Here is a 23,143-nt window from a genome sequence, read left to right as displayed (position 1 = left end):
TTCCCTAAACACCTGCAGAGGCTCCTCACAGACCACACTGATCTGCAGGGAGGGAAGAGACATCTCTGAAGGGCACAGGTCGGGGCTGCCATGGGAAATCCTTGCCTCTGGTTCCCTGCACAGCCTTTTCCAGCATGAGCCTGTTTCCAGCAAGCTTGGCAGGAGGAGGAGTGTGTGATGAGCTTTCTCCTCACAGTTATAGAAACAAAAGTGGGGAGGAAAAAGGATGGAAGAGGAAGGACAGTGAGAGAATAAACCCTAAAGCTGGCAAAAGATGGTGCTGGGGAAAGAATTTGAAGAACAAGACATAAAACAATTGCAGGTGAGCAGGAAGTCTCACCATTCCTGAGGAAAGAAAGAGCGGTTTTGGGAATGATGCAGGAGCCTAATTTTTCTGGGACAGAGGGGAGAAGCCTCAGCTGATGATCCTCCACAACCCCTGGTTAGTTTTCCATATCCCACGCTCCTGTGGTCCCTCCCATCAGTGTCTTCCCTGTTCCAGCACATTTTCTCCAGCACACTCAGGTGTTAACTGCACCAACCAAGGAAAACTGTAGGGTGGCAAGGCAACGAGGCATCCTGGCTACTGTCATACCTGAGGCCACAGTGTCCCCAGCAGCAGGGAGAAGCAATTACAGGAGCAATCCTGTAATAACCCCAGCCATGGGGACTGCACCAACAGGAGCCTACAGGTGCCCAGAGTGAGCTACAAAAAGCAGAGCAGAACAGGAGAGACAGGAGGTGAGGCTCAGCTCCTGTCCTGAGCCGTGGGGTGCACACTGAAGGACAGGCCACATCTGAAACCCTTCCCAGACACCATCACTGAAGAGAGGATCTTGTTTCTGATACCAGCTCTCCCAAAGGAAAGGGCCCTGGCTAAAGTCTCGGGCTGTCAAAACTCCCACAGCTCAGGAATGCTAAACTAGCAAAAGCCAGATTTACTCTTCAGAAACTGTTTAAGGGTTCCTCCTTTGTACCACGTAGGAGGAACTGCAGACCTGATTTATTTGAGCTGAAAACAAGCCAGCACAGACAACATTTAAAAGTTTTGCTTCCCAGCCCCGATGGCCTGACTGACTGAGGGAAACGAGCCAAGGTGATCTATCACCAGCACTGCCAGCCCTGCCAACACAGGCCTGAAAAGAGGAGGTTCATCAGTGTTTGGGCACTGAACCTTCTGCTTGCATGGTTGTGAGCACAGGTAGAAAAAACTGGAGCCTTTCAGGCTGTTTGGATGAGGCAGAACGAGCAGTGCAAAAAGCAGCAGGTAACTGCTTTAACAAATAACCAGCTGCCAGAGCTGGTCAGTCTGCCCTGCCACCCCTGCAGCTAGAAGCCACGAGGGGTGTCTTAAAAACTCATGAGATTGACACCAAATACACAACATAAATAATGAATGAAAGTCAACTGGTATGAGATTTAAACTCTTCTGACCCTGTGTTTGGAGTGTCCAGGTGACAATTCTGCCAGTGACTCTGTGAAGTCAAGCAGGATGACTTTGAGCTGCTCAGAGAGAACAGGAGGGGATGGGAACACTGTGGCAGTGCCAGGCCTGCCTGGCTGGGCACCCTCCTCAGCACTGTGACAGATCACAGGACAACACGGGTCCTAGAAAGAACACATCCCACATGGCTGCCCTCAGACCTCTCTAACTGATTGTTCAGAAAGAAATTGTGAGTTGTCACCAAGAGGTGAGGCCATCCCTCGCTGCTATTTGGCCTCCAGGACTATCAGTGTCCAGGGACACTTCGAGGAACCCTCCAGCCTGTTGACACTGAGCTAGGAAGTCACTCCAGGATCAGGAAGTTGTAAAGTTGGGGTAAGAACCTCCCTGCATTTCTCTTCCACTTCTGGAGACAGACCAGAGACTCAGAAACATCTGGGCAGGGGCAGCGTCACCTCACAACTAACACAGAGGTCAGTGCAAAGCAGGAGCAGCTCAGAGCTGTTTCTCAGGCTGCAGTGAGGCAGAGCAGGCAGGCTCTGCACCTCCTGTGTGTCAGGAGCACACGGGGGCTGCTCTCTCTGGATATGGGAATTAGAAGTGTCCTCTGTTCCAGACACTGACCACACTGGACAGAAGGATTTCCTTCCTGCTGTGCACAGACAGGTGAGAGGAGCACCCCAGAGATCTAAGAGATGTGAAAGGAAAGACAACCTGAGCCTGCACAGAGCAGGAAAGAAATCTTGAATTTGCCCTACGGCAAATTGCTGTGTGATACACTACTTAACCCTGGTCCCCTTTGTTACTGTTCACTAAAATTCTTCTACGAGATTCATCATCTTCTTTGAAACACGTGGAAATCTGCTCAGCATGGTGAACAGGAACAACTCAGAAAGAACAAAAATTCACAAATTATTTCTCTCTATAAGTGGTCAGCTTCCTCTTACTCAGGGTGATTAATCTGAGATGTGCACCAGCACAGCCCTCAGAAGAGAAACCTCACAAATCTCCTTTCTCACAAAACAAAGGCTGCTCACTGGAGTGTTCAGGTACTCAGTTACATTCAACACAAGCTAATTCACTTATCTTCAACAAGTGGGTTATTGATTTTTTGCCTGATTTCTAAGCTGCCCGGGGCTTTCTGAACTACAACAATAGCATCCTGACTTTAAAAAAAAAAAAAATAGGAAACTCGGTGGAAAATACCCCTTTGCTCATCAGTAATTAGAGTAACTCTTGTTTGCTTAGTTCTGTCAGTATATTCAGCATAGCCACGGTTTAGAAAACTTTCACGATACTGTTTCACTTGTCTCTGCTTACACACAGTCAAGAATGAAATGGCACAGCTCATGCTTTTGGGGTAAAAATACTAAAAAAATAGAATAGGTTCAAACTCACAGGTCATATGTGCTGTTGAGATATGAGCATATCAACTGCACTGCATTCCCTAATTCAGCCTTCTAGATGTTGATTTTAGTGTGAGGTTGATTTTATGTCTTTGCTTTTGCCCCACTGGTACAGAGAGAGGCTGAAATGCATATTCACAATTTTAGTATCTAGATACAAATGAACCACAGGAAAACTCAGAGTTTTTGAATGTGTTAAACTATCTTCATTCATTTGCAAGATGAAATATGCTTGTGTGCTTCTGCATCTGAGCTTTAAGATACATTTAGCCTATGTTTTAGTAAGCTGTTGTCAGTGCAGGTCATGTACTGTTATTATAAAGTCCAGTTTAATTTACAGAATAAAGCCTTAAAAAAGATGACTGGATATTGTATTGCTGAAAACCGATTTATAGATAAAACTGGACTGGTAAACCAATATACTGTAACTAAAGTAATTTTCCTTTAAGTAAGAATAATCTTAAGAGTAGATTGTAATTTTCAGGGATGGGTCCCTACACAGGCAAAACAGAGTTCTAATTTTCCATACCAAGGAGGACATCAGAACCACAGCCCTTGGTCCTTAAGCAGAGTGGACTAACAGACAACTAAACAGAAGGGTCAGGAACCTTCCACCTCAGTTTTTTCCTCATGCTTTCTCCCTGAGGGAATACCTTATTTTCTCCAATTTTCTCTCTTTTGTCTGCTAGCTTCAATACAACACTACTGGAAAACCACCTACAATGAGGCCTCCAGTCTGCAAATTTGGAATCTCATGTTCCTTTTGTTTCACCTCCTGCTTCTGGAGGGCAACGAAGATGGTGAAGGGCCTTGAGGGGAAACTGAGGAGCAGCTGAGGGCACTTGGTGTGTTCAGGGCAGGAGGAGACTGAGGGGAGACCTCACTGCAAAGAAACACCTTTGTCAGGGGAAGAGGAGGGGCAGACACTGATCTCTGCTCTGTGGTGACAGGGACAGGGAATGGCCTGAACTGTCAGGGGAGGATTAGGTTGGATATGAGAAAGAAGTTCTTCCCCCAGAGGGTGGCTGGGCACTGAGCAGGCTCCCCAGGTCACAGCAGCAGCCTGACAGAGCTCCAGGAACACTTGGACAAGGCTCTCGGGCACAGGGTGGAATTATTGGGGTGTCCTGTGCAGGGCCAGGAGTTGCACTCCCTTGTGGGACCCTTCCACATCAGCATATTTTGTGATTCTAAACTGCAATTAAGAAAAACAAACCAAACCAAACATTTCCCCTCATCTCATGTGTTAGCAGAGAGGGATGGTGCTGCATTTTGGGTCACAAAGATGACTTCAGAAAGCCTGGCATGCAGGAGCTGTGATGTGAGAGCTCTGCCAGCTCCACGCAGGGGTTTTTCCCCTGGAGAAGCTCCACACACCAGCTGGGCTCATCCCACCTGCCCCCACACGAGCATTGAGGATTTTCTGCAGCACAAAGGGGGTTCAAAGAGGACAGGGATGCCCATGGGATGGATATCCTCCTACCAGTCACTTATCCTTGCAAGTTACCTCAGATCTGCCTCCAGCAGTTTCCATTGCCTCTTCAGATGCACGTTTCCCAAATCAGAACCCCAAAATTAAAGTGTACATTCCCAGTGTTCCACTCTCACACACCAGCAATGCTGCAGCCAAGCCAGGCTGCAGCTGAAGCAATTCCTGATCCCCCCATGCTCTGTCAATACCTGCAGGTGGGGGGAGGAATCTGTCAAGTGCAATACAATTCCAGTAAAGATATCTCCTCTGTTCTCTTTGTCAAATTGACACACACAGATATTTCAATCTATACTTCGTGGTTAAAATTGATCCTAGTGAGAGGATATGTAGCTTGATCAAACTTCTGTAGGGCTGAATCAAACAGGATTGATGACACAAAATACCTGCTTTAAAAAAGAAGGAAGTTTTTCTTGTGCTAATGGGGAGCTGGAGTCTTGGTGAGGGACAGACAGGACAAGAAAAAAGCACTACATGACCAGTTATCTCTACCATTAAATTCAGGGAACATAGAAACAAAAATAAAACATCTCTATTTATAATTCTGTCACTTTCAAAGTGGTGACCTTTTGCACCTTATTAAAAATCCACGTATTATCAAAAATCCACATATTTTCAATTCCTGTCCTACAGTGCCAGCTGTTACTTCACAGCTCTGTGCCTGTGGAGGGATGGGAAAGTGTGAGTGCAGGTCCTTTAAAACCTAGCAATCCTTGCTCACTTAGGGTAAAGTCCTAAAAGAAATAGAATTGTAAGCACAATAGAGTTTTTTGAGTGGAGACCCAAGATAATTCTGATCAACAGCACTCAGCCAAGTATCATATAAATATATCTACATAAGCATTGTACTTGGATTAAATTTAATGTAGAAAAAATATTATCCCTGTGTAGTCAGTACATAATGTTAACTGGATCATAATTTCCACATTATAAAGGATCTGACCAAACAATGAGCATGTATTAGTTTGGCAAATAGTATTAAATATAGTGATTATTTCAAAGCCAAGATTCACATGTACCTGCTAGCAAAGAATTAACTCCCAAAAAAATGGTTTGGGGGAATCAGATTACTACATTACATTACTGTACATCTGAGATTAAAAGATAAATTTAACAACATATTCTGTAACTAAGGTGGATTCTGAAAACAATTTGAATAATTGCCATAAGGAAAAACCAGGGTTGCCAATCTAGTTTCAATATTCTTTCTGTCACAAATTTGCTTGCTTCAGCTTCTTCTTCCACTGAACTGTACTTGGCTGTTGTTTGACAGTCAATTTGTATTTTCATGCTGAAGAAAACAATAAATTTAGATTTCAAAAAAAAATAATACTGGTATCAAAAAGTCATTTGACATTGGTTCCAGACCTAGCCTAAGATGTGCTGGTTTTGGCCAAAATCCTGAAAACAGCATACCATTGCAGCACTACAGCAGGGTGAATCTAAGGTTTATCCAGGGAAATATTAAGAAAAAGATGGGAAGATAAAATAAAACTTCTGTAACAACCAATAGGACCAAGTGGAAAGCAAACAAAGAAGGAAAAATACATATGATAATTCAGGTATTGTTTAAGAATAAATTTTGTACTAATGTTGAAATTAACCCCTTGATCTACAGGTATTCTCAATCCCCTCCTTTAAAAGTAAGGATGTGATTCTCAATTGCTGCTGAAAATCTGACACAATGAGAGCACTGGGACTGGTTCACTGTCTCCAAACACCCAGGACTCATGACCAGTAACCAGCTCCTACTTCAAGAAAAATTACAGTTTTCCCTCTATATTCTTCCTGTAGTCTCACAATTACTATCCCACTTTAGTCAGAAAACAGGTGAGCACATTAAATATTTGGTATAAATATAAATGTTATTAAGCAATTTATTATTTGTCCTTTCATAAGGATTTCTAGATTAAAAACCCTTCAAGACTCAGTCCTAGAACTTTCAGTTCATTAATCATCAGCAGGAGCTCTAATGATAGATAGAAAAATGTGATTTATAGGCATATGACTAACCAGTATGGATTTTGGCAAAATAAAAACCCATAAGATGCTCTTCAATCCATTATTGCCCACAAATGCAGGAAAAAACAATACAATGTCAACATTTGCCCACCATATACCACAGAAACTTCCTGTAATATAGAGAGAAAAATGAGAGCAATTGGAGATTCTAATCCCTATAAACCCATTGAAAAATGCAGTTTTATTAACAGCCTCTACAGTGTGCCCAAAAAGATTTAAAAATGGATAGGAAACAATGACCCTTGAAGGGCTAAAAGTGCTGCATGGAGACAGTTCAGGTAATCATTGAAGCCCATAGAGCAAAACTGAATGAGGAACCTCAACACTCCCAGTGCATCATCCAAAGCAGCCACCTCAGCCAAGAACATTTACTCCAGCTCCATGTGCATGAATCAGCTTTTGACATCAGGCAGGTAAACTGTGTGCACAATTTAGCTGAAAAAATGTTATTTCAATTGTTAATTTTTGGAACTCTAGAACAAGGAGTGCCTGTTCTCACTCTGCCACTCCCCCCAGGGCAGGAGCGAGCCCAGGCTAAGAAATGCTCTAGGAAAAATGTGGCACTTCAAACCACACATCTCATTTTCATAAAGGGGCTGAGGCAGTTGGAAGAGTAAATACAGCTGAAAATTGATAAGATTTGGAAACTTAATTTTTTTAATTAGGAATCAGGCTCTTAGCAGACTTAAGTTTTAGGCATCACTGGGTGTATTTTCAAAGGATTTTAGAAACCTGAAAGGGAAGCCATGGCCCTACAAGTATTTTCAAAAGCACAGTGCAGTGACCTTCCCAGGCTACTTGAATTTTGTTTTGAAATCCATGAGATGTTCCTCTATACCTCCAAGTGCCTACACCATTTATTTGATAACATAATACCTACTAATTTAGGTGTATGTGCTCTGTCTATTTTCGAAAGAACACCAAAAGCACCATAAGGAAGGCAAAGACTAGCAGATAACTGTTTTCTGAGGCTTTTATTGTAGTTGAAGGAACTATCAAATAGACCCTCATAACCCTTCCACCTATGCTAACATGTTATTTGTGCAAGTTTTAGAAAGGGGTTATCAAGTTAATAGCAAGTTTTACAAAACAGCACAACTTTCCTGGTAGAATGTAAAACTAAAATTCTAAATTTCCCAGTGTCTGGAAGAGAGCCTCCTAACCAGCTCCCTCTGTCTGAACCTGTGTTTGGCTGATGCTGCAAATTTATCGTGCAAAGTGAAACATGGGATTTTTTTTTTCCTAGCAAAACAACTGAATGACATAGCAAAGCACAGCAGGGCAATTTAACCCAGCAGTGTAGTCAAGAGCTGAGATCTGCATAGTCCAAAACTCCTGGTATTAATCTCACCTGTCTCTACTTTTCCAAAGAGAAAACAATTTAAACCACAGTTAATGAAACCATGATTCTGTGCCTACCTCAATCTTCTGTTCAAAGAACTGATGCTGGCCACTACTCCAGTTTGCAGCTTACACCACAATTATTTTGTTCTGTTCTTATCAGTGCATTAATTCATCCCTTCACTTTCTAGTGAACCATTACACACTTCTGCACTAAGAATTCTGTGTAATTAATTGAGGATTTGTATTAATTGCTCTACTTTTCTGTGGTTACACAGATGTCAAGGAAGGACAACCTTACTTTACTCCAACCTTGGGACTGGCTGATTCCTGGCTGCAAAGTGCAGGGAAACGGTAAAACACAAGGATGGATTTGGTTTCTGATTCAGGCAGGCAGGATGCAAAGTAATTCATTCTACCAGCAGGAAGTATTTTCCAGACTCCCTGCTCCATGTGGGTGCTTCACTGCCTGTGTCCAGCACTGACCATCACATCTGCAGCCTCCAGGGAGACACTTCCACAGCCTCTGCCTTGCTGGCAGCTTTCTACCATGTTTCTGACAATCACAAACCAGAGCTAACACCACTGTCCTGCTTATGACTCTCCCTGACTTTCCAGGGAATACAGGAGGATGCAGGTTGGTATTCAATGTTTGGCACAATTTATGTCCAGTTGTAGGTCTTATTTTCCTTTTAGGAGTGCTTTAATAGCGCTGAAAAAGAACACAGAGCCCTTGTCTGAGGCTGCTACTCCCATCTAAATAATTACCAGCAAATATCTGCAAATCTGAGACAGTTTTCTATGTCTCCTGTGATTTCTCTCAACTACATAATGTTTGGTTAAGAATAACTTTTACAATTGAAAATGTATTGAATATTTTAGAAAATAACAACATAAAATTCAGAATTTAGCTTTTTTTTTTCCTAGCTTACCATATCCCATGGTTAGTAATTATTTGGCTGTGTGCATACAGATGTGTGTGTGTGTGTACACGTCTCACAGGATGGAAAAATTCTTCCCTTCCAAAACACACAACAAATGTTTAGCAATACACAAGCAAACAAAAGCAATGCCAGCACTTCATATTACTTATGACTTACCAAAAGTGGGAAAATACCATGTTTGGTAGAATGACTTCATACAGTAGAAGAGAGATGGAGAAAGGACAATTAAAACCATCATGAACACACAGAGCCTCCCCCTCAACCTCCCACACCTGGGGGAAGGGGCAGGGGTGATGGGATTCATTACACCCTGCTGTCTCCTTCAGGCACAAAGGTGCCCATTTGCATCCAGACAAGTTACAACTGTCCTTTAATTCCTCAATGATTAACATTGCAGTGTATTAATTCTCAGTGTAATTACAGCAGGAATTATAAAGTGCTGTACACCATCAATGTTCATTAGTATAGAAAAATGCCCAAAAAATGAAAGGCTGCCTTCCCATTTCCTCCTTAACTACTCATTTTGCAAGAAATGCATCCACTCTAGGACTGTCTAACAGTGCTGCAGCTTCCCAAGCCAAGGGTTACACTGTTCAGTCCAGGAGAGAACTATGAAAATACTGCAGAGTTTGACTAACACCAGACTTTTTCATGAAAAAAGTGACTGTGATTGAACTAACACTGCCTGGATACCCTCCTTTCTCTCAAAAGCCAAAAATCATTGTTAAGGTTAAGCTCTGTGTGTGTACCAACAGGTGACATTTCCCAATGAGGTGAAGATTGTTTATAGTTTATAGTTCTTTCAAGTGTGACTGATTTCTTGCAAGTCTTCCTGAAGATGATGAGATAATGAATCAACTTTGAGCCTATATTCCACAAAAATCAAGATGATGAGTCTCACCCAGAAACAAAAGATGATTAAGGCCACAAGTGGGCACCTGGGGCTCAGACTGGAATGAATACATATTTGTGTATTTTTCTGTATGATTTTGCTTAATTTGGACTTTGCCTTCAGTGAAAGCTAAAGCAGCAGGGCAGAATTTAAATTCTGTTTATATGTTCTGACTTACACCACCTTCACTTGCTCCCCCTTGGCCAGACCTCACCTGCTGTGTGTGAAAAGATGAAACAGAGGAGTGTCCATCGGTGAGTTTAGGTTAATACCACTAAACCACGTCAACTTTGGTGTGGCTTGTTTTGTAACCCACAACTCAGGAGGTGTCTACGTGGTATCTAATATGTATGAGCCTCCATACACTGCACAGCACGTACAGTGCATTTTAAAAAGCGACTCCTTTTAGAAGTTAAAACCTACAATACATTTTTAACCAGTCCTTGAGTATTCTAAAAGGAAATGTTTCTGGTTTCCAAGCCAGAAATGGTCATTTTTTTCTACAGAATATGATGTTTGAAAATCAGTTCTTCCTATTATAGATTTCTCCCTCAGCTTGTAGAAAATCCATGATTCCCTAAACATTGGTCTTTGAAAGCACATTGACTAAAATCTTCATGCCTAATTCATGAAGTGTAGTCTGGAGATTAGTGGAGCTGGACATAGACCAGGAATACTTTATCATATTCTAATAAGCGGAGGCTGAAAATTGCATTTCTAAAGCTACAGTATTAAAGGGCACACTGCAAAACATGACCCAAACATAACTCAGGAGTTCTACACTGTCTGTAAAGGCTTTGATATGATAAAGTATGCTGACGAGGGGAATAAACACAACTAGAAATTTCTGTATTTAAGGAGAGGGGGAAAACCAGCAAACACTACATGTATACATCAAAGCATATATTGTATATTATAAACTCATATAATGTGATCCCAGTGGAACAACCCTTGTACTGCTATCGATTATTTGAACACACCACGGAACATCATTGCAATAACATAAAATTAAGCTTATGTAGCAAATGTGACAGTAAAAAAAGCCACTAAAAAATAGTCTGCAAGGCCAACATAATCATTACCATAAAACTCTTAATGACATCTCGCCATACAATACACCAGAAAAATGTGAAGATTAAAATTGCCAGAGGAGAAACATGAATATTTTTTACTCGTGGTGCTTGTGTTATTTAAAAGGTAAACTGCTCCCCACTCCGATTTTTTTTTTTTGTTTGGTTGGGGTTTTTTTGTTAGAGCATAACTAGATTAAAGAAGGAATGATATAGGCCAAGGTTTCTAATTCCTCTACAGCAGGATCTGTGGGTAGCAAATGAACTCAGAAAATATCTTCTCATATAATAGATTTTTCTTCTCATGTAGAAGGGTGAAGACAGACATCTCTCCCATCACATTATATTGTCAGGATCTATTTTGGGAAGACAGCAGACACTGAATACCACTGGGTCAGGGAAGCACCTCGAATTGCACTGGAAAGAAAGAAAATCCCAGAGAACTGCACTGCTCTGTGTGTCTTTTCCACCCCTGCAAGTGCTGAGACAGAACATTTCCAGCAGAGGAGCCCCAGCAGAGGCAGAGCTCCTGAGCAGGGGAACACCCACACTGATTCCCACTCATCCACATCTCCCCACACCACACCATGTCTGAACACTGGAGATGTTCCCTGTTCCCATTCCTCTTCCCTGTTTCTCCACAGATCAAAATCTCTACAGAAATCCAGCTCCATTTACAGGCTAAGCATGGTCCTCAGATTTGGTACCTAGGTCTGATTTATAAATTGAGTAATGAGTGGCTGCTCATTGCACAGATAATTGGATTGGGCAAAGTATGAAAACTAGCCCACATATTACCTATAAACCAAAACTAAGGAGAATAAACTGACAAAACAAGTAAAATTATCAGTACCTATGTCCATAGCAGTCATCTGTGGTCATGTTACACAGAAAAGCTGAACAGGCAGGGATGTTGTAGCAACAAAAAATAAAGAAAATAAAGGATGATTTGGTCAGAGCTGCAAGACTTGGAATGAGTGAAAACCATCAGTCACAGTGACCAACAAACCCTGGCAGTGTAAACAAGGTAGAAATGATAGTCAATAAAATCACAATTAGGTACACTGAGTGTCAGCATTCCTGTGTGCTCACAATCAAGGAAATCAATAACTAACACTGAAAATTCTCCACTATTTGCTTTCAGTTTATATTTTCAATTTATTTTTTTTTATTTGGCTTCCCCAGTTGATTCCATGAAGAATATCTTTAATAAAAAGCAGTTCCAATACTGGCAATGGAGCAACAGGAACCAAGTGCAAGAGAACTAGAGGGGCCACCAGTTACTACTGAAATTTAAGTGGGGAGAATAAAAACAACAGGTTTGCGAATAACTGAAGAGATTGGATGCTCTTCTTCACACCCACACAGTTTACAGGAAGGAAGTGTATAAAAACTAGAAACTTTTACTGCTCCAAATCTCCTTGCCATTGAAGACTCCTTAGTGCTAGAAACTTAGAATTAATGTACCTACTAAAAAGTTAGAAGTGGTAAATCTCATGGGGAAAAACAAAACAAAACAAAACAAAAAAAAAACAAAACAAAAAAAACCAAACCAGAAATTCTCAGCAAAGACAACAAATGTTGCTACCTCCCAGAAATCCATTTCTCACTTGGCTTACTGCAGGCAGCATACCACGTTTTTCTGAGTCCTTTCCAAACACAGATATAGCCAAAGGAATTCAAGCATCTCCACAGTTTGCCAAGAATGTGCACAACAACGTTGGGTAATTTATTGAAAAACGACCCTTTTAATAATTCTTCAATATTACCTCTGGGAATTTTCAAATACACCTACACACAAATCGCAGCGATGATTTAGCCAGGGTAACAGTTTGCCAACAAACACAAGCTTTCTTACTCTGTCTTCTAAATTTACTGGTTTCATTCCTGCAGTGATATAGAGCACAAACTTCTTTAGGTCTCCTCATTGTGAACATCCATCATTCAGAGCCATATCAAAGAACTCCTCTCCGAGTGTGTAAAGCCTGAAGTGCTGAAAATGGATGGATCCTTAATTACCAAAGGAGTGAAAAATGGGGGCTGCTTTAACACTTCTCCAGGTATATTTTTATTAGCAGTGGGTGTGCACCACCCACCTGCAAAAATTGATTCAAATCTTTTGGAAACAGCCATTTCTCGACAGGAATTGTATCTTGTATAAGGTAATACATGTAAATGCACATATAAGACAGAAATGTAAAGATTTGAGTGGCAGTGAGCTCCCATGTTTTAGAACATTTTACACTTATATAAGAAAGGCTTTGGCAAAAGTTCTGTAACACATCATAGACCAAGAAGTGCCCTGCCTTTTGCACAGGTATAAAATCTTAATCCTGCACTGTATAAACACAAGATATCGCCCATGATAAATACCCTTCTCTATCTGTGACATTTTCCTTATGCTGTTTTCCATGCATAATGGCACAAATCACACAATATATGAAAAGAAAAAAAACAGCATTTTGCCTGATCAGTGTCTGTTTACAGTAATCAGACAGAAAAAGTGAATTACTCTTATAATGACATTTTATAGCTTGTTTCCAATCAATATGACAGTTATTTTGAAAGATTCACATAAGTTTAGAATCAATTACGAATGGAAAGGAAAATGAAAAAGGTGAATATTACTGGCTTGAGATTTGTTCTTTTGAGAGTTGTATATTTTCCCTCTTGCCAGACTCCTGTAAGTGATGCAGTCTGGGTGAATTCTGCAATAAATGTTTCTACAGAATTATTCCATCCTCAGGAATCAATCTGGCAACTTGAGCATATTTATTTCTGAAACACATCTACCATGTTTTCTGTGAATACTAGATGTTAAGGATATTATTTTTATTATATCAGCTACTACTATAGTACCATATACTACTACACTACTATGAAATAGAGCTCTTACTGCAAGAAATTTTTCTTCTTTTAAGGTATGAAAAATGTCTCTTTTAAAAATTTATCAAACACAAATAAAAAGCAGGAAAGTATTGAAAGAGATAAACAACAAAAGTCTTACTTCCCTTACAGTTTTGTGGATAAATTTGTCTCACAAACCAGCACTCTAGAAGCTCCACCACACAACTCACATGTTGAGGAGTACAGGTATCACTCCTATGAAAACAAATTGGTTCCTGGTCTAGCATGACATTTTAAGTTTTAACAGTATCCCTGACAATTCACATAGATTTAGGTCAATGTAATATCAAAATCCTCTCCCCCTCTGTAACAATTCTTACATTTCATATTTAAATGAGGAGTTAAATACAAATGGGCTGTGTTCATCAAAAATTAAAAGTAAAATTTCGATTAAAATTTATAAGTATTTTGCCTCTCCCCAAAATAATGAAGTATTTTATAGATGGAAAGAATAGGTAATGCCCTAGCAATTTCTGCTTCAAGAAAACGCACGTTGGAGTCTTAAGAATAACCAGTAACAAAGGCAAAAAATGTAAATTGAAGAACCAAATTACAATGCCTCTATTTTTCAATCTGCTTAGAGATAAACCCCAAAAAAAATCACAAATGGGAACTAAAATGTCTGTATGTCTTTTGAACTCTCTATCTGAGAATGTGCCTGAGCCCTCTACCTTCTCAAGATACTCTCCCCATTCACATTATTTGCAGTGAGAATAAGCCTGAACTGCATGGCTGCAGGAGCTGCTGTTCAGTAAAAATATCAAATAGCAAAATACCCATAATGCAAGCTTTAAGATATGGCAAAATCAGAGTCGTAAAACTTTGTCTGTTCACAGACATTTGAACACATTGTTTATGCTCAGGCTTCTTCCTCTGCACAATCCTTCACAACCCCAGAGATAGACTGGGATAGAAAATCTCTGGCAGTTCAGTCTCCTGATACATGTCTTTTCACTAAATTCTCTCCATATGCCTCTTAAAGGAACATATGAGCTATAAATCTAGCCTGAGTGGAAACATTTCTGTATTTTACTATGAAAATTTATATCACATTAGCAACACAAACGTGCAATATTTATTCCTTTCCTGATTCCTGTTTGTACTTCTCCTAATCTTTCAGCTGCTTTGGTATTAACCACTAAAATGCTAGAGCAAAGACCATGTCATGGAGCACCTTGGGTGAAGCAGAATTTATTCTATAAAGTGCAAATGCATCCCTGACAGAATTTCCAGGGTGAACTGAGACCTCAAAGGACTTCCAACAATGTCAAAAGAGCACTTGTGTGCAGAAGACACAGCACCTCCCTGTTTGGCAATGAGACACTAACCAGCTTTAGTTCTGATAAGATGCTTTACCTGAGGTATTCAATTACAGCCCTACCAGACTGTGCTGAAGGAATATTTAAAGTCTGCTTTGCCCTTGACTCTTGATTCTGCATGTCAAAAACACTTAACTCAAACCCTTTTGGATTACCAATACTGCATTAAGTTCATTGACTCCTGTACCAGATTATCCAGGACCAGATGAACTGATATCACACACACAGATATTGATGCTGGTTTATTATTAGACAGAACCAGCACAGCTTTATAAACATTTTAATTTGGGGGGAGGAGGTGGGGTGGGCTGAGAGAGAATAAACAGCTCTCTCACACAACCTGCAGTCAAATATTTTATGGAATCCTCCCTTGAAATTACTGTGAAAATTCAGAAATTTAGTCAAATAGACAGACCCTCAAGAAAATGCTCTTATTTGAGAATTTCTGGTGCATGAAGCCACAGAACTGTCCACACTAATCTACAGCTCCCCTTGCTGGGTCAGCTGCTGAATTGCATTCAAGCAGTGGCAAACAAATAATATATGTGAAATATTTAGACTTTAGAAATGGACATCACACCCGTGTGCTGCTGTGCACGAGCAGCCCCTGTGCTGGACACACTGCTCAGGGCAAGACAAATTTCAGACTTTTCAGTGCTGAAACTCAAGAGACAACTTAGTCCAAAACCAGGAATATGCACCCATTTCCTTCTGCCTTCTAGGCTTCTACCAACTTCCTTTATTATGACAGGGAATCCTCACTTTTCTTCCTTGTTCCTCCCACTCTGAAAATCATCAATGGACTGTTATTTAAAATGGGGATGAATGAGTCTCTGCTTCACACAAGCACCACCAGTCCTTGCTGGCTTACGTGGAATGCCACATTTTGTTCAGGCCACCTGCAAAGAAACATTTTGGGCTCTTTCACAGAGCTGGGTGTTGCTACCATTTGCCAAGTCCATGGGCTTTTTTACTTCAATAAAATATAAGTATCTCAGTAAATCTGGGGGGTTTTTTGCCAAGTACTTTTCGTCTGCCATCCATTCTTCACACTCACCCATAAACACACCTGGCATATTTTTCTTTCTTGAAACATCTTGACAGTTTTCATAGGAAAGGGTAAAGTACACTCTATATCTCAGCCAACTGCTCTCTAATGCCACATCCACTGCTTAGACAAATAATTCAACTCAATTCCTCATTCCAAACACACAGTACTCACAGCAGCATCCAACCAAGTTCCAATGGAAATCCATCTACAAAAATACTTTTTCTTCCCTTGACCTCTTTGGTTACAATTTACATTTTCAGTTAATTCAGAGTGTCTCTTATTCTTTTGTCTGAACAAGTTTATCTCCATTAATTTCTATCTTCATTCATTTTGACATTACTGTGATGATAAAACAGGTAATACTCAGGTTGGAAGGGAAGTGGTGCTGGAGTTCTGACACAAATGTCAGAATATCCCTTATATTGGTTAGGGTATGAACACAGACACGGGTGTACAATGCACATTGCTACAAAAGTTTTGTAGGAAAAAAAATTCCTATCCAAGGAAAATAAAGTAACCCTGCCTTCTAATTACAATTTTTATCTGAACTTAGTGAAAATTTGGAAGCATGATGCATTTTTGTGGTTAAAACAAGTGAATAGAGAATGTAACTACAATTATTTGCCTGGATTAAAAGTATTCCCATATTTCTTCCACCTCACTGCTTTTGCATTCCTGTCATTAAAATAATTTTTACAACTGATTTAAAGAAAATTATATGAACGCAAAAACAGAGCAAGCATATGCAAGCCACAAAACATACAAATACAAACCACAATTTATTTTTTCATGCCTCTGACACCCTTTTGACTATGTATTGGCAATTTGTGCACCTTTTTCTCAGACTAAACCAATCAATAAATTGCTCATCCAGAATTTTTTACTCTTACAAAATTGATAATTCACAATAAAATGAGAAGAAGACTATACTGTTATAAACTCACAGTGTGGATATAAACAAACCAGTAAGATCAAATCACACTGGAACAATTAATACCAACTTAAGAATTATTATTGCCCCTAGAAAATGAAATACTTTTTAAATGTTTTGATAGTCAAAGGTAAATTTGACATATTTGTCAATTTTCAAAGGTGTCTGCAGTGATTGGATTTAGGGGTCAGTCACTTTAAGGTCATTTTGAGACCACAGATTTTACTTTCAAATTAAGAACAAGGAGAATAATAACCAAAACCTCACAAACACAGACATAAAAAAAATTAAAAAAGGAAAAAAGTGACTGGTTGGCACAGGGATTTGTGCAGCTTGTGTGTCACCTACTGAAAGAAATCCCAGCTACCAAACATAATTTTTCTGACAAATAACCTTGATAGGTAAAGGTAAAGCACACAGACAATTTACTGCTATTACAGAGTTCTTCATACTGAGTGCCAACACTCATCCTCTTCAAAATAAACCAGGGAGCACTAGGTCTCATGTTACAAAGTATCAACAATTACAGAACACTTTCCAAAATGCTAACAATAAATCTAAAACAAAAATCAATACTATTAATTTGTGAGATGGATGCTAAAAAAATCAAAGTTGCCACCATTCAAAAGTGTTAAAACATAAACACAATGGAAATCATGAATACGTTTTAAAACTCAATTTAAAAATAAGAAGTTTTTCTAATCTAAATTTAAGACCCTTGTTGTTTATTTATTTTTATGAAAAAGGATCCAGCATGTTAAGAGACCTTTTTCCAGCCACAGAAACTGCTGGCATAATGCCCAAGGAATACAATAGCCACATGTTCGCAATCTTTAATTATCCAATTAATGTAGAGTCGTTTTAGCAATTAGTTCAGATGACCATATGTAACTTTTTACAAATAGCTCCTTCTTTCTATGACCAGAATGCCAAATGTACCACGATGTGTTTTTAGAAAATGCACGATCTGAACAGGAGAAGGCCTTCCAGAATTATCTGTGTTTAAAACAATGTGAATTTTTCTGTTGGACTCTAAAATTTATTCAGCTCCTTACATAAGGCTGATTTCTGCAGACTTGTGCTTTCGAACCTGCAATCCACACTCTATATTTTGTTATCTGCTATATGTTATCGTTTGTAATGGTAAAACAACACAGCCACGATGAGGTTGGAGCAGAGCTGTCAAAAGCCAGCTTGGCCCAGTTTTGGTGGTTTCTCTAGACAAAAATCAGAACCCAGCCTGGTAAAACCACACAGCCACGATGAGGTTGGAGCAGAGCTGACAAAAACCAGTTTGGTTCAGTTTTGGTGGTTTCTCCAGACAAAAATCAGAACCCAGCCTGGTAAAATTACACAGTCATGATGAGGTCTCAGCAGAGCTGTCAAAAACCAGCTTGGCCCAGTTTTGGTGGTTTCTCTAGACAAAAATCAGAACTGGTATAGCACACCAGGGTTATACCAGGATCAGCCTGGTATCACATCCACGTAGGCACTGCCAAACCTTCATCCCCACGATCCCTGCAGAGCCCCATGGAGCAGCTCCTTGCAGTGATCCTTGTGCCAGGCCAGCGGCGCACAGGACAAGGGGAAGGACAGACAGCTCTGCATCCTGCAGCCACACCACGCCACCAGCCCGGTGTCCTGGGAGTGCCACGGGCTGCCAGGTCAGCCCTGGAGGGCACCAGGCACAGCCAGGGCACCGTGTCCCCTCATCGACCCGCGGCGCCGGCAGAGCGGGAGAACCTGGGGAGACACTGCGGCTCCTTCCCGCAGAGCCGCCCGCGTATCGAACCCCCGAGGCTGGGATAGCTCTGACCCGGCTCTCTGCTGCTGCACAGCTTGGGTTACACCCCGGAGAAGGGCTCGGGGTGCAGATTGCATTACAGCCTCCCTTTCAGAGGAGTGTGCCACTGGCCATGGCTGGAGGGAAGAAACTGGCTCGCACAGGACTTACGTGAAAATTAGCTTCACTAGAAAGTTCAGATCCAGCGTGTAAAAGCTTTTATTCCTTACATAAAAAATATCCCCATATTCCTTTTCCTTGCTCTAAAAAGCACTGTATATACGATCATCGGTTTAGGATCTGGTCCCAAATACAACTCCTCATTGCTCTGTTACAAACAACATAAAAATACCAACAAAGATAGAGACTGGCAGAGCCTCCCCCTGAGTTCAGTACAATAGAATACAACAGAAAGTTAAAGATGAAAGCAGAATGTCTGCCTGAAATTATTACAAAATACTTTATTATCTGGACACCAAGGTATTAAGCATTAAACAAGTTCAGAGAAAGCTATTTTCTGTCACAGTATTTCTCTGCAGAAAATGGATGCTATTTTCTCCATATAAACCTCAAATTATAATCATTAGCATACAGGTAATTGTTGAGGAAGGCAAAGGGAAAAGCAATTGCTGCATAAATACCTTGATTTTCTATTGTTTATACGACTGCATTTAGATGAAGGTATACATACAGAAAGACACACAGGTCTTTATTTCTCCTTAATTGGCTTCATTTCTCTCTAAGGACTCTTTTAATGTATAAAAACCGTAAGCATTTTAATGTAAAATTCATACCAACCTAAATGAATAGGTTAGCATTACATCTTTCTGTCACTATAATTCGTGAATACCAAAAACATGGAATTATAAGGCACACTGTTTGTAGATCATTCCACTCACAGTAAAGACGTTCTATTTGCATCTTTTGTTCCGTCCTTTGTTTTGTCTTACCTGCCCACAGGGCCTGCTTTACACTGGGGTTTTTTTAGGAAAACAAAAGCAAGGGGATGACCCCTGGTCTGTGATACAAATGGGAACTTCCAACATTTTCACAGCACAGATCTGCTGTAATAGGCAGACTCGTTAGGGACCCCTCCAATTACACACCCAAAGCACTGGAGGAGCACGGCGCCCTCAGGAGCTCTGGGGGAATTTCCTCCCACAACAAGGGCAGCTGAAAACAATTCCCAAAAAAGATGAGGCTGTCCTGAGGGATGAAAACTTCTGGGAATAAAATATCTTTTTAATTTGACTTCTACCTTACGTTCTCAGACAAAAGGCAATAAACCCTTTAAACACTGGACTCATTTACCCCTAGACCCAAACTCTGATTAAAATCCATCCCTCTGCTCTGATGAGGTTCCCTTAGGAGAATAAAAAGCAGTAGAAATGAGTGTGTTTAGTCCACATCAGTGAACTCCTGAATGCAGATACACTGGGACAGTGAAAAATATCTGGACATTTCCCTTGATGGCAGAAGCTGCTACAGCCCAGTCGTTTGTGCAGAAGTTTGTTTGAAGAACGAAGAGGCAGATGAGGCACATTTATAAGATTCTTCAAGATTACCCTGATTACTTTCCCCCTTTAAAACACAGTATATATCGAAGCCTCTTTAAAAAATTCATACAGTGGAATCATTCTATGCAACTGTAAGAAGAAAACTGTCAGACAACATTCCCAATTCAATATTACATTGTGCTTCAAGAAAAGATTTCCATATATTCTAGATTAAAAAAAGTCTCATAAATAAATGATAATCCATTGCTTGCACTGAAAAATGAAAAATAATTTTCTGCTTGCATTTTACTCTGCAGAGTAAAATTTAATCTCTCTTTTAATATAGTTTTTGTATATAGAGAGAATAAAAAGATGTAACCTTATGAAAATTGATTTTTTTTTACGTGGTCAAAAATATTTCCATTGGTGTTTATCTAGAAATCTTACTTTTATGAGCACTGAAATATATCACGTATTGATAGCTTACACACATTATTTCCAACAAATTATGATAATATTCATGTTTTAAAAGAGAAGGGAAAAAAACAAGATTTTTAACATTAAGCTGCAAAGAGACAATGATGAAGAAAAGAGAAACTCCTCAGAGGTTACTAGATCTGGCTACAGTTCAACAGAAATCTGTCAGTAATTTTATAGAATTTATTGTAACTAGACATCAATATATTTTACATAAATCTAAAATAATATAAACATATACTATCTATGTGTGCATATTTATAAATAAATTTACATTTTAAGTATGTGATATGTTAGTGATGCACAGAATATAAATTACATGGTACAAATTACCTGTACCTAAATTCATTGACCAGATTTGAAGTAGACTGAGCTTCTTCTAGCTGGCAGAAGAAAACCAAATAAAATGCTGGTTTCTCATAAAACAACTTTTTTAAAACGCTGAACTTTTATTTTAATTATTAAATAAATTTCCCTCATAATGTTTAATTTTTCAGGGGGAAAAAAAAAGGCAACTCTACAGAGTTCACAATAAAACGTTCTGTGCTTGGCTCTTTTATAGAAAACCAGCAGAAAACAAGGTTAGAATCACAATTCTGTCAGAGGCATCTGCCTCTTACTGGTGAGGTGGGAGTAACCTGGTTTAATTCCCTGCCCAGCCTGGGGGGATCGGAACACGGGAGCTGTGCAGTGGCTGAGGGCTGCTCACTCCTCTCCTCCTCCAATTCCACTTTCTGTAAGTAATTAAAGCCTCAGCGAAGCAGGTACCGAACCCCAGTGACCCACTTCCCGAGAAACAGCCACCATCACCAGCCAGGAGGGTCATTCTCACTCACTTTATCTCTCAATTAGTAGTTACTTCATACAAGATAAAACAGGAGAAAACGCAGCCCTATTGCTAAAGCACTACTTTGGCACAGCCATTTAGAGACTTTTCTGGGAGAGGGAGGCTGCAAGACAGAAATTGTGAACTTGAAGTAGCAGCTAGGATGTCATTTGGTATTTGTTTTGTAGGGAATAAGTGAATGTTCAGTGTGATGGAGAATGAAAGTGATTCCCTGCCCTGGTAGTAACCTGGGAATATTTATCTAACAAACCACCTTTGATGTGGGAGCAGTTCTGGAGTCACTGAAAATATGGTGGTTCCCTCCACCCTAGAATAATTTACTATCTCTCTTTAAAGGTATTCACTTGCTGTAAAAATATATTCACTTCCCATCAGTTACTTCTACCACTGGCAAAGAAAAGAGTTGCACTGTCCTGTAGAATTGCATTAATACTCCTTTGAGTAAGTACAGGCTGAGAAAGCTGCAAAAAGGTCCCCAAAACTCAGAAATTCCATAATGACAATTGTCTGGTCTGAGATTTGGCCCCATAAATGACTTTCAGTAAAATACACAGATAGGTTTATGTATAGTTTAAACGGTGATTGTATTACATCAGCATTTATCTAACCTGGAGCCACATCAGGAAAATAGTTTTGTCATAAAATGTAATCAAAAAACATAATAATTTTGAAAATAAAATGTAATCAGCTCCTAACAGGATGCTGTTATGTATGTAAAGGCAGCAGCAATGTTCTTGCAGGCAACTTGCACACAGCTAAGAGAACGTTTTCAAAAGTGTGAGAATCATCTCTAAAATGGCACAGAAATTCCACATTTTCAATGGGAATTCTCACTAATGGAATTGCTCCCATCACTTTGGGAAGTGCTAATTCTGCTGCTCACTGGACACTTGACAGAAGAGCTGTATTTGGTCCCCAACTGTGATTATTCAGTGTGACACTGCCAACGGCAGCCGCTCCTCTTCAAACACGGCCACTTCCAAAATTTGGCAAAGCCTAATGTCACACAAATTACTTAACAATTGCACTGCCTGCTCAGAGAAATGTGCAGAGCTCCCAGCAGAACAAACCCAACTGTTCTGCAGGAGAAGGAGCACCCTGGTCAACGCCAGGCACAGGGGAATGACACAATTGCCAGTGGCAGCAGCCAGCTGAGGACACCAAAATTTTGTGTCTGCCCCTGGTTCGTGGCACTCAGGTTGTTATTGCTGCTATTGCCCTGTTATTGCTGATACTGCACCAGGATTTGGGGAGTGGCAGTGGATCCATCAGGAGGGAGAATCAGCAGAGATCCCAGCACATCTTCGTTCTTACCAACAGCTCCTCTCCCATCCCACTCCCAGTATCCTGCAAGTCTCCCCTCAGCCCAAATCCTTCCCTGTGCCTGTCACGGTGGGGAAGAAGGGACTCTCCCAGCCCTGGGGTTTTGTGAACCATTGTGAGGCCTCCAGCAGGCTCTAACCAAACCTAAATTACTCCAGAAACATTTGGGAAGTGCTGCTGCAATGTCCACACACAGCTCGTTCTTTATGAAACTTGTATCAACACATACCTCACTGAAAAACACAGTCTGCTGGAAAATAAAAGGCAAAAAAAAGGAGAAAAATCATTGCTTACATAATGGATATGCCAAAGGCAAATATTTCCACTGCTTCTAATAAACACATGATATTCATGTTTAATCTTACAAATTTCCAAAGCTGTGCAAGTCAAAAAAGCTGCAA

The 23,143-nt window shown here is 40.2% G+C and overlaps 1 protein-coding gene across 1 annotated transcript in view; it reads right to left on the bottom strand.

Annotated features, from left to right (window-relative positions):
- Positions 1–23,143, bottom strand: part of WWOX (WW domain containing oxidoreductase) — a 473,253-nt gene that overhangs the window by 279,013 nt on the left and 171,097 nt on the right. The gene's annotated exons all lie outside the window — the stretch shown is intronic.

The sequence above is a fragment of the Prinia subflava genome, chromosome 13 (genome assembly GCF_021018805.1).
Source record: "Prinia subflava isolate CZ2003 ecotype Zambia chromosome 13, Cam_Psub_1.2, whole genome shotgun sequence".
NCBI classification, from domain to species: Eukaryota; Metazoa; Chordata; class Aves; order Passeriformes; family Cisticolidae; genus Prinia; species Prinia subflava.
Note: the sequence above shows the minus strand (reverse complement) of the source record. Positions and strands in the feature narration are given on the sequence as shown.